This window comes from Nycticebus coucang, chromosome 13, assembly GCF_027406575.1.
Source record: "Nycticebus coucang isolate mNycCou1 chromosome 13, mNycCou1.pri, whole genome shotgun sequence".
NCBI classification, from domain to species: Eukaryota; Metazoa; Chordata; class Mammalia; order Primates; family Lorisidae; genus Nycticebus; species Nycticebus coucang.
This window is the reverse complement of record NC_069792.1, coordinates 80151361-80167218: the sequence shown is the minus strand read 5'-3', so window position 1 is coordinate 80167218 and position 15858 is coordinate 80151361. Positions and strand designations below refer to the sequence as shown.

The 15858-nt window shown below is 39.5% G+C and overlaps 1 protein-coding gene across 5 annotated transcripts in view; it reads left to right on the top strand.

The window, feature by feature from the left end:
• The window catches only part of SAMD12 (sterile alpha motif domain containing 12), a 435459-nt gene that overhangs the window by 168143 nt on the left and 251458 nt on the right, over nt 1–15858 (top strand). The gene's annotated exons all lie outside the window — the stretch shown is intronic.

Below are 15858 nucleotides of genomic sequence, written 5' to 3'. Positions count from 1 at the left end.
TAATTGGATAAGGATGGCCCATCACTGAGGATGCTGAAATTTCTCTTCCTAATAGTAAGAGTCAACTTCATGTTTAGGTCTGAGGAAGACCAGGAGGTGGTACAATGTTTCATTTCTTTTTTTGCTATTTTCTAGAAAAGAGCTATAACATGGGAACCATCAAATCCTTTATATTTTGCCTCCCCTTGGGTCTAGGTGAATTACGCCACTGATAAATAATGAATCTAGCTTACAATATAGCTTTCAGCATATAAAAACATATTTTAATTCTGATTTCCACCTGCCTCTTATGTCTTCAATAACAAAAAGTAGTACATGTGGCAGTGGTGGGAGTGGCAAATGTCCTGGCAATAATAATAATGTCAGAAAATGTTATTAGTACCAGGAACTAAACATCATGTTTTATATTTATTTTCTAAATAAATATTTACAACAAACCTGTCAGATAAATACAAATATCCCTCTTGCCTTTATGGGGAACAGAAGTTTAGAGAAACTAAACCACCTACTTGTGATTGCATAGATAGTAAATGGGAAAACCAAGATGTAAACACAGGTCCATGGAATTCTGTTTGAACAGAATTGGGCTGAGTGCTTGTTCACAGTGCCACACAGCCTCCATTGTTAGAGTTCTTGACCTGTTGGGCTCATGCTATGAGTAGAAAGTGTATAATGGAGGAAAGACCTTATTTGTATTATTTAGCTCTCAGAACTCCACACTAATATATAATGATAGCCATTGAACAAGGAGCCAGTAATACATTTGAACGAATGAATGAATGAGACAGGGCAGAACTGTCAATCCTTTGAAATGTAACTGTCTCCCCCCCCAAAAAAAAAATACCCAGTATAAACAATAGCACTCCGTATTTATTGTGTAGTTCATTCAGCTAAATATTTGAGTGCCTAGATGCCAGGTGTGTGAAATATTGTAAGTGTAGGAAACTATCAGATAGGGATTATGATAAAAGTATTATGTGTTAAAATATTTTGGTAATTACTTAAGATCACAGTCAAGCAGGGCAGCCTTGAAAGGGAGGATGTTTAAATTGAGGCATGAATAACAAGACAAAAGCAGCTATGAGAACATCAGAGACAAGAGTCAACTTTTGTTACTCACTGTAAGAATGTGCTTTCTGTGTTGAAGGAACAGAAAGAGGGGAGACTTTCTTAGTCTTGGAACATCAGGACTGAGGCAAAGAAGATTAAGAGATTCACTAGGAGAGGCGGCCTTACAGGTTGAGAGGATGGAATGTGAATTTTCTTTTTTTTTTTTTTTTTTTTATTGTTGGGGATTCATTGAGGGTACAATAAGCCAGGTTACACTGATTGCAATTGTTAGGTAAAGTCCCTCTTGCAATCATGTCTTGCCCCCATAAAGTGTGACACACATCAAGGCCCCACCCCCCTCCCTCCGTCCCTCTTTCTGCTTCCCCCCCCATAACCTTGTCATTAATTGTCCTCATATCAAAATTGAGTACATAGGATTCATGCTTCTCCATTCTTGTGATGCTTTACTAAGAATAATGTCTTCCACTTCCATCCAGGTCTATTAGGCGTGCAAAGGGATGCCACTGAAGGACCCAATCGGATTGACATACCTGAAAGTTTACTCTGGTTGTGCTATGGACAGTAGACTGTAGATGACAAGTGTGAAAATTAGGATATAGGAGGTAATTTCTGTAGTCCAGGTGAGAAATAGTTGTACTGCAACTGTACGGAATGGTAGAGGTGGATGCGAGCGTCTGGATCCTGAAGGTGTTTTCTAGGTATACTCCACAGTCCTGTGTATAAGCATTTGTGTGGCAGGGATGGAGCAAGGGGAAACTAAGGAGTGAAAGGATCATTAATGAGATTTCAGTCAGTATGTACCAAGATGGAGGACCATTGGCAGAAGAAAAGATCTGAGGGAAATCATGAAGTCTGTTTTGGGCATGTTAAGTTTGAAAGTTCTGTTGGATATCCAAGTGAGATGCCAAGTAGGCAGCTTGTATGGATGAATAGGATGTGGAGAGTGATATTGAGAAAGAAGCATGAACTTAGAGTCATTGACTTGTTGACATTATTCAAAGTCAGTAGGCTTTAATACTAACTCAGGAGAGAGTATAAGTTGAAAGCAGAAAGAGTTGCTGACCAGAGCCCAGAGTACACCATTTAAGTCAGAGGAGGGAGTTGTGGCAAAGAGAGAAGGTATAACTAGTGTGCCAGAGAGAAAACCATCAGAGAGAGAGAAACAGAAGAACAGAAGCCAGGAAAGGAGGTGTGGCATTGAAAGAAGTCATTGGCGTACACACCCCCCTAGTACATCAGGGGTTGTGTCAAGAGCATGTCGAATGGAAGGATGGGAAGAGAAGGCCAACTAGAGTGTGGCAAGACAGTGCAAGGGACTGAAGCAGATCCAGTTACCTCTGACAGCCCTTTCAAGATGTTTTTCTATAGAGAAACCAGACAATATTATTCAGCCTCAAAAAGAAAGGGGATTCTGACACTTGATAGAATATAAATGAACCTTGAGGAAGTAAAATAAGCCAGTCAGAAAAAGACAAATACTGTGTGATTCCCCTTATCTGAGACACCTAGAGTAGTCAAACTCACAGAAATAAGAATAGGAATTGCCACAGAGGGGCTGTGTGTGGGTAGGGGTGGGAATTGAATGTTAGTGTTTAATGGCTAACAGAGTCTCAGTTTTGCAGATGAGAAAAGTTCTAGAGATGAATGGTGGTGATAGTTGTACTTAGTAATACTGAACTGTATGCTGAAAAATGATTTAGAGGGTAAATTTTATGTTCTACCACAATTAAAATATTTTTTAACTTTAAAATATGTAGACATAAAATCTGGAAGACCCAATATTTAATAAAAGGAGTTTTACATGAAAGAATAGAATATGCAGTGTTTTAAAAATAATAATACAAGATTTGCCAGGGTATTATCTTTAAGTTGAAAGAGACCACTGACTGCCTATCAGAAAGGGTGAAAGAAGATGCATATCTGAGCACATTCTCATGAAATTTCAGAATATCAAGAATAAAAAGGTCCTGAAAGCATCCCACAGAGAAAAAGATAAAGTATCCAAAAAGGAATGAGAATCAAGCCACCTTAGACTTCTCCAGCTCTACTTGATGGTAGAAAGCTGTGAGGCAGTGCCTTTAAAATTGTGAGGGAATTTTTTTTCAACTTAGAGTTCTATATCCAGTCATGTTATCAATCAGGTATGAAGGTAGAATAAAGACTTTTTCTGACATGAAAGGACTGAGACTGTTTGCTTCCCAAAGCCTTTCTTAGGAAATTGCTTATGAATAGTCCAGCAAAAAGAAAAGATATAAATTAAGAAAGAAGAGCGAGTGTTTTTATCCATTCATCCATCCATCCAGGAAAGCACTGGAGGTAAATCCTAAATGGCCCCTGTGTAGCAGATCTGGGAACGGCCAATTTAATTTGATCCAAGGAAGACTCAATGATGTAGATCTTTGGAAAAAACAGGGAATTTGATAAATAGAGAATATGATTAAAAATGTTTGAAAAAATTGTTACCAACAAAAGGAAATTAAATACCCCAAAGACCATAAAACTGCATAAGAATATTTGTTCCAGGTATGAAGTAAACAATACTATGGCATGAATTTAAGCAAGTGCTGCATATAAGAAAGTCTGTTTGCTTTTCATGCTGGGAAACTTTTTTGACATTCTCAGTGGTTATGACATTGGACCACTGAGAATGTGAAAGAAGAAAAAGTAATTCAAACTAGACTAATTGGCCCTGCATTTGAACAGTATTTATACCGTCATAATAAGGGAAATGCTGCTTATTGATTTTTTTTTTTAAATTGTGAATCAATCTACAATCATCCTTAGCATAGCAGACCAAATGTTCTGAGACATAAAATACATGCTATTAACCTTGACAAGGTAAGAGTAATAATGCAGATAACAGAAGGTAGGACTTCAAAGGAAGGAACAACTGAAGAAAAAAATGGAATCCTTATGAAGAAAATCATGTAGATTTAAATATATTATTTAAGATTACAATATTAGAGTTAGTATTAGTAATACTAGGTGAAAACATTCAGAGGAATAGACAGGAGGAAGAAGCCAGCGCATATGTGCCAATTCCCATTCTCATTGAAGTATCAATGGATAATTCTCTTAGTTTCACAAATTAGGGACTGAAAAGCGTTTGCCTCTAGCAATTGCAACTGAAATTGGAGAAGGGAGGTATTTGAGTTAGGACTGTGTTTGGATTCTACAATGAAGATAAAATAATTGCCAATGAGAAAAGATGGGACAAGGGGTTGGTATTTTTCACTGTAAGCCCTTTTGCATAACTTATATTTTAAAGAAACTGCATACTTTCTTTGATAGTAATAAGGAGATTAAAAATAGGATAATTATAGAAGCATAAAAACTTTTTAAATTATTAATCAAATAAGGACACCTAATTATTTTTTCAGTGGGGAATGTGGCCATAAAAAAAATGTATGTGGATGTGGATTCTGGAAAAGCCCCTTTAAAAATAAAAGTATATTAGTAAGTTGTAAATCCTCAGTAGAAAAATTTTTAATTATATAAAACTCAGAACAGTAGAACCTCTATAGTTGGCCACCTCCTTAAGTTGATCTAATTTTCATAGTCCAGACATGCACTACTTGTACGTATCAGTACAGTAGGCCTAGTTCCTTATATTGACCACTTGTGCATGTTGACCAGTTTATTACAGTCCCTTGGGTGGTCACTTAACACAGTTTCTACTTGAATTCAAAAAGTAAATGTAGATGTACTTTCGAATGTATTTTTCTATTATAATGATCCCATCTCTTGCTTATCTTTTTCCTAATCACATAGAGCCTCTGTAAGTTGACACCCAAGGGACTGTAACCAACTGGTCAACATATGGAGGTGGTCAACATAGGGAACCAGGCCTACTGTACTGATAAGTACATGTGGTGCATGTCCAGTGTATGAAAATTAGGTCAACTTAAGATGAGCCAATGTAGGGAGGTGGTCAACTCTGGAGATTCCACTGTATATGTTCCTAGTAAGATCTTCAAAGCTCTGTCAATCTTAGATTGCTGGACTTTTGGGCCTGAATTAACCAGTCTGTCTCAACTGGAGTTTGCCTCTGTGTCAGCTCAGGTTGCCTTAATAAAGTGCCACAAACTGGGTGGATTAAACAAAAAGCAATTATTTTCTCACACAGTTCAAGAGGCTAGAAATCTGAGGTCAGGGTGCCAATGTAGTCAAGTTTGGGTGAGGGCTCTCTTCTGGGCTTGCAGATGGCCACCCTCTCACTGTGTGATGGGGGGTTGAGGAGAGAGAAAGAGGGCTGCATGAGCTCTCAGATGTCCTTTATAAGAACACTAATCTTGTCAATCAAGGACCTACCTTTATGAACTCATTTAACCTTGATTACTTCCCTAAAGGCCTATAACTCCCAACTTATAGTTGGGAGTTAAGGCTTAAACATATGAATATGGAGAGACCATATGAGACTCAATAGACCTTGGAGTCCATACCACCCCTCACTGAGTTAATTCTTTAATTGGCTGAGTAGAAGAGATAGACAAATTGTTTTACCATCAAGAAACCATGGGGCTGGGGGTGTGTAGCTCTTAAAAGCCCTAGAGCACTCACATTGGAACCTTTACACAGACCAACCCCTATCTTAAAGAATTCTAGAAATTTTAGGCTCTCCAAGCACAGACCAACCCTGCTCTATTAAATTCAGCTACAGCATTTTTTTAGGGCTTCTCGGGTGGCCCCAACTTCCCTAGGCCCCATCAGCCATCTCTTTTTTACAAAATCATCCAAACTACAACTCAGCCTTTGGATTATTTTGTTTGATCTTCCCAATAACTTTGTAAAATGGGCAGAGTAGGTGTTTTCCTTCTCACTTTACTGGTTATGTGACTAAGAGATTAGCACTGCCCTATTGCACAGTGCAGAAAATGTGCCTCCTTCCCACCATAAAGAGAGTGAAGAGAGCTCTGGGGGAGGAGTCTGATGTCTGGTTCTGAGCTCAGCTCTGCCTTGGGCATACCCAGGTTAAGGCAAAGGCAAAGTTGTCTTTGATCAGATTTATCTTAATCAGTTAAGAAAGCAATCTAGGAGGCAGTGCCTGTGGCTCAGAGGAGTAGGGCACTGGGCCCCATATGCTGGAGGTGGTGAGTTCAAACCCAGCCCTGGCCAAAAAAAAAAAAAAAAAAAGAAAGAAAGAAATCTAGCATGGGAAGCTTCAGTAAGGTAGCTCACATCTCTTATCTTCATTTTTTTCTCCTATATCCATCTAGCTTGAGTGATGTCATGAAGTTTGAAATTATTGCAGACCTGGACTGCACACAGCTCTGAAATTCATCAGCAGAGTGACCTTGGATTAGTTATTTCAAATCTCTAAGCCTACTCTTCTGCTAAATATAATACCTACTTTGTAGGTTGTTGGGAAAATTCAACGTGATTTATCTATTGTTCTTAAAACAGTTCTTTCCATATATGCTGTTATAAAACCATCAGTAATATGATACTTGAAAAGGCATCAGTGCATTCTTTGGCCACATTCCCCAGCCTGAGTTGGTCAGGCTAGACCACACAGGTTCTCACAGGAATTAGAAAAGCAAGAAACATGCCCTAAGACCTCTTTGAGAACTCAGCTCAGACCCTTCCCATCATCACCTCTGCCACGACCTTTTGGTCAAAGCAAACCTCATGTTTCCCGCTGGCCCCACACACTCAAGAGGTGGGTAAATAGATGCCATCTGATGACAGAAGACCTCCCGTCACATTGCACAGGGACATTTTTGCACTGGGGACATTTCTGTTGTCAATCTGTTGCATTGTTATTCCAAAGGAATTGTTGAAGAAATGAGGTAATGATGATCAATAACCATTTTTATAGTTCATATTTGTTTTCATTTTTGCTTTTATCATGCTTCCATTCATCCAACTTATACACAGGGGTTGCCGGTAAAGTACGTGCTCGGAGAGCATGTGAGCCTCTGTGTCTTGCACACACGGCACCTCCCGTAGGGTGTGCTCATCTGTGTGGATGAATGATGGCTTTTCTTGCTGTACTGAGACAGAGCAGACACAAAGTACAGAGCGATCCTCTCCCTCTGTATTTCTTTGACAGGCCGCACAATCTGTGCTGATAGGAAGAACAGGCCTTGATAACCAGAGTCATCCAGGCTGCCAGAGACATCTTGTTTCTTGTTGGCTGCCTGTGCGCATCTGTTTATTCCATGAGGCTTTCTTGTTAGAAACCCTGATGCCCAGCAGGGTGCACTTGGGGGCCAGCAGATTTTACCAGCACTGCATGCAAGCATCCCCTTCACAGCTTGTGAGCAGTAGCATTGGCACATCTGGAGAGTGCCTTCATAAATAGATCCACAAGGTGCCTGGGGAATCCAGGCTATATCTTTGGCATGAAATTAGGACACTTTTTGCACGACTGTCCCTGGAGATAGTGGAGGGCTAACTGAGTCTCAGAGGGAAACAAATGGCAGGACTTATCATTGGAAAACACAAGGCGATGCTTGTATAGTTGCAGCAAAGCCTAGCCCAAATAAGGTGCATCCCTTTGTCCCTTTTAATTTGACATCTTTATTTTTCCATTGTTTTTCTTCTCTTTTTCTATATTGTCTCAGGTCCTTCTTCTTTCTAGGCCTACCTTTGCCCCTGGGGCCTTTTAATCCTCTTCATTTCTTATCAATAGCTTTTCTTTCAATCATCACTGATTGCAGCCAACACCATCTCACATGACTGCAGCTCGAGTCAGCAGGACTCTGAAGAGTCTGCTTGTGTCCACTGTGCCTCACAGCTGCCTTCCCTGCTTGGGCTGGAGAGCACACTGATGCCATTCGAGATATACATTCTGGATTCATGTGGCAGGCAATGTTTAAATACATTAGACCAGTGGTTCTCAACCTTCCTAATGCCATGACCCTTTAATGCAGTTCCTCATGTTGTGGTGACGCCACAAAATTATTTAAAATTATTTTCGTTGTTACAGCAATGCTTTAGACAAACCATTTCTAATCCTTCCACAAATGACAGATAGGTATTATTTGCAATGTATTCAGAAACATGTTAGAATGGTTCAATGACTTGCCTAAGGTCCACGGTGCCAGTGATGCCAGAGCCTCCAATCCAGGTCTGCATAATTCTAAATGCCAAGCTTATTTCATAACATCACTCCCTATATCAGTTGAGAAATGAAAAAAGAATTGAGAGTCAGAGATGCGAGCTGCCTTGCTAAGAATGATAGTGCTAGACTGCCTCTGCATTTTTGGCTCAATATAAGAGAAATCTAATCAGAGGAAAAGCAGTTTGAGTTTCAGCCTGGAAATGTCAACAGTACAGCTGGGGCTTGAACCAGTTTTCTGATTCTCAGAGGATATAGTGGCTGTGATATACGATGACGGACCAGTTTTTTCATTGGTCAACAGATAAGTACGGAGTCCCCGCTTTGTGCCAGGTGCTCTTCTGAAGTTTGGGATTCTTCACAGAATAAGAAAGACTTCTGCCCCATGTAGGTTATAAGCCAGATAATAAACAGCAGATAAAATAAGTGAATTATGTAGTGTGTTGTATGACACTTGCTATGAAAGAAACAGTGGAGAAAAGTAATGAATATAGGAAACAGCAGAAGGAGGAGTGTTGCATTTTTAAATAGGAGGCTGGGATGGGATTTATTGAGAAGGGAGCAGTTGAGCAAATGCCTGAAGGAAGTGAGGGGATTAGTCATACAGGTATCTGGGAAAAGAGCATTCCAAGCAAGGTAAGAAGAGAGCATAGTTGGCATTTTTGAGTGCTAGCAAATAGGCAGGGACAGAATGTATCAGGGAAGGAGTATTGAAGATGACCTGGGTGGCCAGATTGCATGAGGCCTTGTAAACCATTTTAAAAAATTAAATTGAGGGCAAAGGAAGAACAGGATGACTTTTCCTGAGCATTGGGTACCCAGATGAAATAATCTAAGTGTGGCATGACACTGTTTCCGGTAACGATTGTAGCAGTGTTGGTGATGAAGAGATTGGAGTCTAGCTCCAGATAAAGGTAGAAACCTTTAAATTTTCCAATAGTTTACATAGAGAATATGAGAAACAGTGTAATCTATGACAAATATAGAATTTGAGGCTTCAGCAATGGGCAGTAGAGAGTTTCTAACTTATGAAATGTAAAACTATAATAGGGCGTTGTTTGGGGGAAAGAACAGGAGGTCTATTTTAGACCTGTTGAGTTTGACATGTTTACTAGATGTGCAAATGAACCTGTGATGTCATCAATTGTATATATGATTCTGAATTTTAGGAAGACTGGGTAAGAAATACAATCGGGGTTCATCAGCCTTATAACATGGTAAGAAAAAAAGCCATGTGATCTAATGGAGAGCATGCATGTGATGTGTGAAATGGAAATTATGGTGGTAGTTATTAGTGCTTATTGGAAATAGGGTGGCCTGTTTTACAGGGTACATTTCCTGATGGCAGGAATTTTCAGGGAAAGTCTTGAATCTAGATCAGGGTTTTCTCAAATTTTGTATCATTTAAAAAAGGAAAGAATAATTTTCAATTAGGGGGTTGACATTTTGTTTTTATCTGAGTAATGTTATCTACATACACACACCACACACACCCTTCTTGACCTGTTTATCATATCCCAGGTTGACTCACCACCTTCTTAGATGTCTGAAAGTGGATTGGATTCTTGTATTCAGTTTAAACTTGAGCCCACTTATTGAGATGCTATGGAAATTTGAGTCAGAATTTACAAATTCATCAAATAAAATCTGATATAGGAAAATTAAGGGAAAAAATTACCTCAGGCCAACCTTGTCTTTTCTTTTTTCTTTTAATGACACTATGACAGTGATGTCTTAAAACAGTTACTCTCCAACTCCCATGATTCTGTTATTCTCTTAAAAGTTGAGGATCTCAAAGAGCTTTTATTTACATGGATGATTTGTGGGAGAATGACAAATACTCTGGTGAATAAAGGTTTCAGATGATGAATCGAATTTTGCCAAATAAAGTTGGGGCTCAGAAGAATCTACCTTCTGGAAAAAAGAGTCCTAGTTTGATAATAGTTCATTTAAGTAAGACTGAAAGATTTCCATTTCCTGTAAGTATGAACCAATGATGTGACTTGTTGATAGTAAAGGTTTAGGCTTCAATAATATGTTTCATTTTTGGTCAGCACATTTAGGATACCCGACTTTTGAAGAAAATATGAACAAGCTACAGAAGACTAGGAAGTGAAAGGTCTAAAACAGATGCCCAGTGAAAAAACAGTTGAAGAAACTAATAAGGCCTCACTACATATTTGGAAAAGCTACCAGAGTTTCTTACCCATTACTGCTACTCAGGGGCTCTCACACTACTCAGAAGAGATGAACATCACCATTCAGGAAGCGTGCAGTGACCCAGATGACACGAACACCATGGGCAGACATGAAAGAATAAGAAATAACACTACATACAGTTACCTTTCATTCGCCCAAGAGAAAATGTGTTGGTCTTTTACCTGGAAACTGTCTGGCAGTGAGATATCATCTCTTTGGGAGGCATAAAATGTAAGAGCTTCACAGGATGTTTTGGTCCCAACTCAAGAATTATCATTAATAAGTAGATTTCATATGCTGCCTTGGAAATAGCATACAATAGATACCCTTTTAAAATTTTCTTTTTTTTTTTTTTGTGGATTTTGGCCAGGGCTGGGTTTGAACCCGCCACCTCCGGCATATGGGACCAGCGCCCTACTCCTTGAGCCACAGGCGCCTCCCCCTTTTAAAATTTTCTAACCACCTCTTTTCATGAAAAGATTAAGGTGACAAAAGAAGGTGCTATGAGTACTTAAAAATTAATTGATTCAAATGTCAAGTATTCTACAAGAGGGTCAGTTCTTCCTGATATTTAGTGACCCCCTTTCAGGGGGAGCAAGCATTAAAAGCTGCTAAAGTAGACATTGATGGCTAGGTGCATATGTCCCTCCTCCATTCTTGTCTCCTCCTCCCTCTTTTTGCAATCTTGAGTAGGATGGCAGTAAAAGGATTAGATACTCAAGGAAGAAGACTACCAGGTATCATAGGAAGGGAAGAAGGAGGCAATTCTTAGACCTTGCAAAAACTTGCTTAGAAGGAGATACTGAAAATATGTCCATTGATTTCTGCTATTTGGCCATAAAGCTCACTTTGCTTCAGCAGTGGATGTAAAAGTCTAAGGGTTCTGTGTTTACTCATAATAAACCAGCTGAACCTCATGTAAGCTCACCCGGGTAAGAGTTTGTACAGGTATTAGAAGCTTAAATTTCAGTATTTTCTTATAAAAACCCCATAAATTAAAAGAGACTTTATATTGCAAAACAAGAGGTAATGGAATTACAAAACAAAATCTAACTTGAAAGGCATTTTGCAAGCTGTTCTTTCCATATCAAACTTTTTTTTTAAAGGACTTAATTGTTCTATTACTTAGCAGAAAAGCTTCAAGTTTACCTTGGAGAACTTAACGTTCAGAGTTCTTTCCAGTTAAACACAAATCAGAAATTACTATAAAACACAGTGGAAATTATTGTATAAAAATTACTTTTGCAAATGATTTCTATTTAATGTGCAAACAACCTTTCCCTCAGGAGTGTGCATTTTGCGTAAAGTGTGGTCTCCCTGTGAAACAGAAAGTAAAAGCATCTGAAATGAACTTTTGGTTTGTCTGCGGAAAGTCAGGCTATGACCAATTCAGAAAGGAAATGTCTGGAATTCTGCTTGGTGTCACAGTGCATAGGGGTTAAGATAACAAACAGCCTCTGGCCTCTTGCAGGGCAGCAAAATAAACCAAAATTGTCTCCAGGGCTATAAATCCAGAGAGTGATGTGGGAGACGTGAACTGGGGCAAATGTTTTTTTAACATTTGTCCTTGGGCAGAATGTTTTTTTTCTTTTCTTACTAGTTTACTATTTCTAATAAATGTGAAATGCTTTATTTCTTTGCTTTTTTAACTGTTATTTAAGTTTAGGCTCCTACTATAGAGGAAAAAAACAAAACCTAGCAGCATATCAGAGAAAGTTGCCATCTAGAGATGGATGGGAAGAAGCGTGAATGCGTAAGGAGGGCAGTCAATGGCTTTGACAGCCCTGGCCCTCCCATTCCTACCTTCGGTGGAGCAATAGATTCAAATTTGATCTTGGCCCTAACATATGCTTCTGGTCGTGGAACCAAGATGCTCGCAGAAGTGATGTTTAAGCCCTCAAAGCAATGAAGTCATGGCATTCCCTCCCCAAATTTGGTCATCTTTGGGGAGATTGACCCAGGGCACTACACAAAGAGAAACAGAACAAATGAAAGTCAATTCTGAGAATGTATAAAGAAGGAGCAGGCTGGGGGATCTGGAGTCATGATGGATCTTAACATACATAACCAACTAATTTCCAAAATTTCCTAAAAAGGCCAAGGCTAAGTATCAGCTTACAGAAGGGAGCAATACTTCTATCACCATCTCATAAGAAGAGACAGGGATTATTAATGGTAGACATCTTTACCTCCTAGTTATTTTCTTTAATTTCTTATACCAGTTTACATGGAGGCATTGCTATAGTTTCACGTTGTCTTAAAAATCCATGCCTGAAGCTTTGAATGGTACCAACTTACGGCTTAGAGTATATTCTGAAGGAAGAAAAACAGCTCTTTGAGCATTAGCCTCATAGTTCCTGAAATAGCGATAAAAGAAAATTATAACAAAACATACATGCTGGCCCAGTGAAGATGTGTTCTGAGTTGACTTGGCATGTTGGAGAAAATCTCTGACTGAAGTCCAATTGATGCTGAGAGTCCTCTGTTTCCTAGGAAGTACACAGGTTAAAGAATACCCTTCTAGAAAGAAGTTTGGTGTATTGATGTGCAAGCAGCTTCATCCTTCAGCCTTGCCCTTCCTAATTTATAGTCTTCCGTGACTGGTTTATAGGGGGTTTCTAATGATGTGATTAGCTTTACTTGCAAGAAACTTGCAGGAGTTTGAGAGTAGTGATTTGTCAGCTATAAACTCATTCAGCTAATCTAAAGGAAAAATTTTAGAGCACGAAAGAACCAGATGCAGAGGTGCTGACTTATGAAACATGGTGGTAAATGTGTTTCTAGCTAGATGACTAAAATTCTAGTTTCCTAATCATGCAAAGGAAAGGAAATTATGATGGGCAAAAAGAAAAAAAAAAAAAAAACTAGGCTTGGCGCCCTTAGCTCAGTGGTTAGGGCACAGGCCACACGCACTGGGGCTGGCAGGTTCAAACCCAGCCTGGGCCTGCTAAACAATGACAACTGCAACAACAAAATAGTGGGGCGTTGTGGCAGGTGCCTGTAGTCCCAGGTACTTGGGGGGCTGAGGCAAGAGAATTGCGTAAGCCCAAGAGTTTGAGGTTGCTGTGAGCTGTAACGCCATGGCACTCTACCAAGGGTGACATAGTGAGACTTTGTCTCAAAAAGAAAAAAAAAAAAACTAAACATGACCACTAGCAGAAAAAAAATTATACTCTCTATGCCGAGGTCCTCCTCTCTTGTCAAAATTAGGAAAAAATCAATATGGTTTCACACAGAGGTTAGAGGGAAAATGGTTGGCAGCCCGGGACTCTGGGAGGAAGGGTGGCAGGTGGAAGCAGCTATTGGTCAGGACCCACGTAAGCCCAATACACAATGGGGTAACATAGCAAGGGCTGAGCTGGAAAATCACTGCTGATCAAATAGTAAAGTGTGTGCATGAGTGCTAACTCAGAGAAAATTGTGGGGCGGCACCTGTGGCTCAGTGAGTAGGGTGCCAGCCCCATATACCTAGGGTGGCGGGTTCAAACCCAGCCCCAGCCAAACTGCAACAAAAAAATAGCCGGGCGTTGTGGCGGGCACCTGTAGTCCCAGCTGCTCAGGAGGCTGAGACAAGAGAATCACATAAGCCCAGGAGTTGGAGGTTGCTGTGTGAGTCCTGTGATGTCATGGCACTCTACCGAGGGCGGTAAAGTGAGACTGTCTCTACAAAAAAAAAAAAAAAAAAAAAAAAAAAAACAAGAAAAAGAGAAAATTGTTTCCCATCATTCCTTCCTTCCTTCATGTATTCATGGTGGTTGTACAGAGCATCTGTTGAAAACAACATATGCTAGAGGAGCACAGTGTGACAGCTCTCATTCTCACCAAGCGCACTGGTTACTAGGGTTGTAGAACAAACTGCCCCAAAACTTAGTGGTGTAATACAAGGATGATGCTCACAGATTATGTGGATCAGGAACTCAGGACACAAGCAGGGATTGCTTGTCTGTTTATCGTGGTGTCTGGAGGCTTCAGGGGGAAGGTTTGAAGGCTGGTGATGGAAATTGTCTGAAGCTTGTTTACTCATTTGTCTGGTGCTTAGGAGTGACTGTCAGCTGAGACTTTAGCTGGGGGGGTTAGCTAAAAGCCCTCGATGGTCTCCACGGTCTCATCATGTGACCTGGGCTTCTTCACATGATGACCTGGCTAAATTCCAAAGTTGAGCATCAAAGAGCAGGAGCCAGGCGAGAGCTGTGTCTTTTTTATGACTTAGCCTCAGAGGTTGCATAGCATCATTTCACATACTCCGTTACTCAGGATGGTCACATACCCTGTCCAAATTCAAGGGTAGGGAATATCAGCCCTAAATATCTGTGGAAGAAATCTTAGGCCCATGGAATGAAAAGCAGATGTGAATGAATGTATGTATGTATGTATGCATGTATGAATATATATATAGTATAAGTCATAATAAATGTTATTTGTGGTTATTTTATAATTGATGGCCCGGGGATTCAAGAGTGGAAATATACTAGTAAAAAATCATGCCTGAGCATATGCTTTCCAAACTTGAATCACTTTCGTATTATGTCCACTATTTGTACTATTATCTCATTATCTGTACCATTGTTTCCTTAATTTTTTTTCTTTAAATTGGCCTACTAAGTGGTTGGGATATTTTTTTCAGAAAAAAAAAAAAAAAAGAAAAACTGAAATTTGTTTTAAAAGCAAACTAGAATATATTACTATAAAAAATAAAATTTATGTTTGCATAACTTAAAGGTAGCCTTAAATATAATAAAAGTAACACAGACCAGTTATTAGTTATTAATACACTGTTTTCTGCTGAAGTGTCTAAGACTCAAGTGAGCCCTCTCTGTCAAGAGAACATGTTAGCGATGTTAGAACATGTTAGCAAAATTACACTCCTACCAAATTCAGGCTTTCCCCGGTCTTAATCTGAAATATGGATAGAGAAGTGAAAAAAATGACGCTTACTGAGAAGGGCAGTGATCTTTCAGGTCAGGTCTTTGTATCACCCAAGACCCCTTAAGGAGCTAGACACTTGTTATAGCCCTGCTTCTTTGGCAAACACTGATCCAGGGTGATAAAAAATGTTAATAGTGAAGCTTTAATCTAGCCTAAACCAAGTTTCTGGGATTCATGAAGGTGACCAGTGTCTGTCACACAGCTGGTAGTTATTAACTAATAAATGTTATGTGTAATCTCTCGATCAAAAGGTAGGGTTTTTGCACTTGTTGTTTGGAGTTTTTTCCCCTCATAAATACTTCCCTGAAATAGCCAATGAACAATAAAAGGCTTTGACTAGTTGTCTTCTACATATATAAAGCCTAACTACCCACATTATTTTATTGCCATTCCCCGCATGCTGGTGGAATTGACTTTGCTTCCCCACTATGATATAACTTAATGTTCCTAGGCTTTATAGGACCACACGAAGTCCAGAGCCCCAGGAGGACTTGTACTTCTTATTATGTAGGAATCTAAGTTCTATAACACTCATTTCTAAAATAATTATTAGCACCTGCTGGAGCCAATGTTACATTAGGCCCTGGGGATGTCAGGGA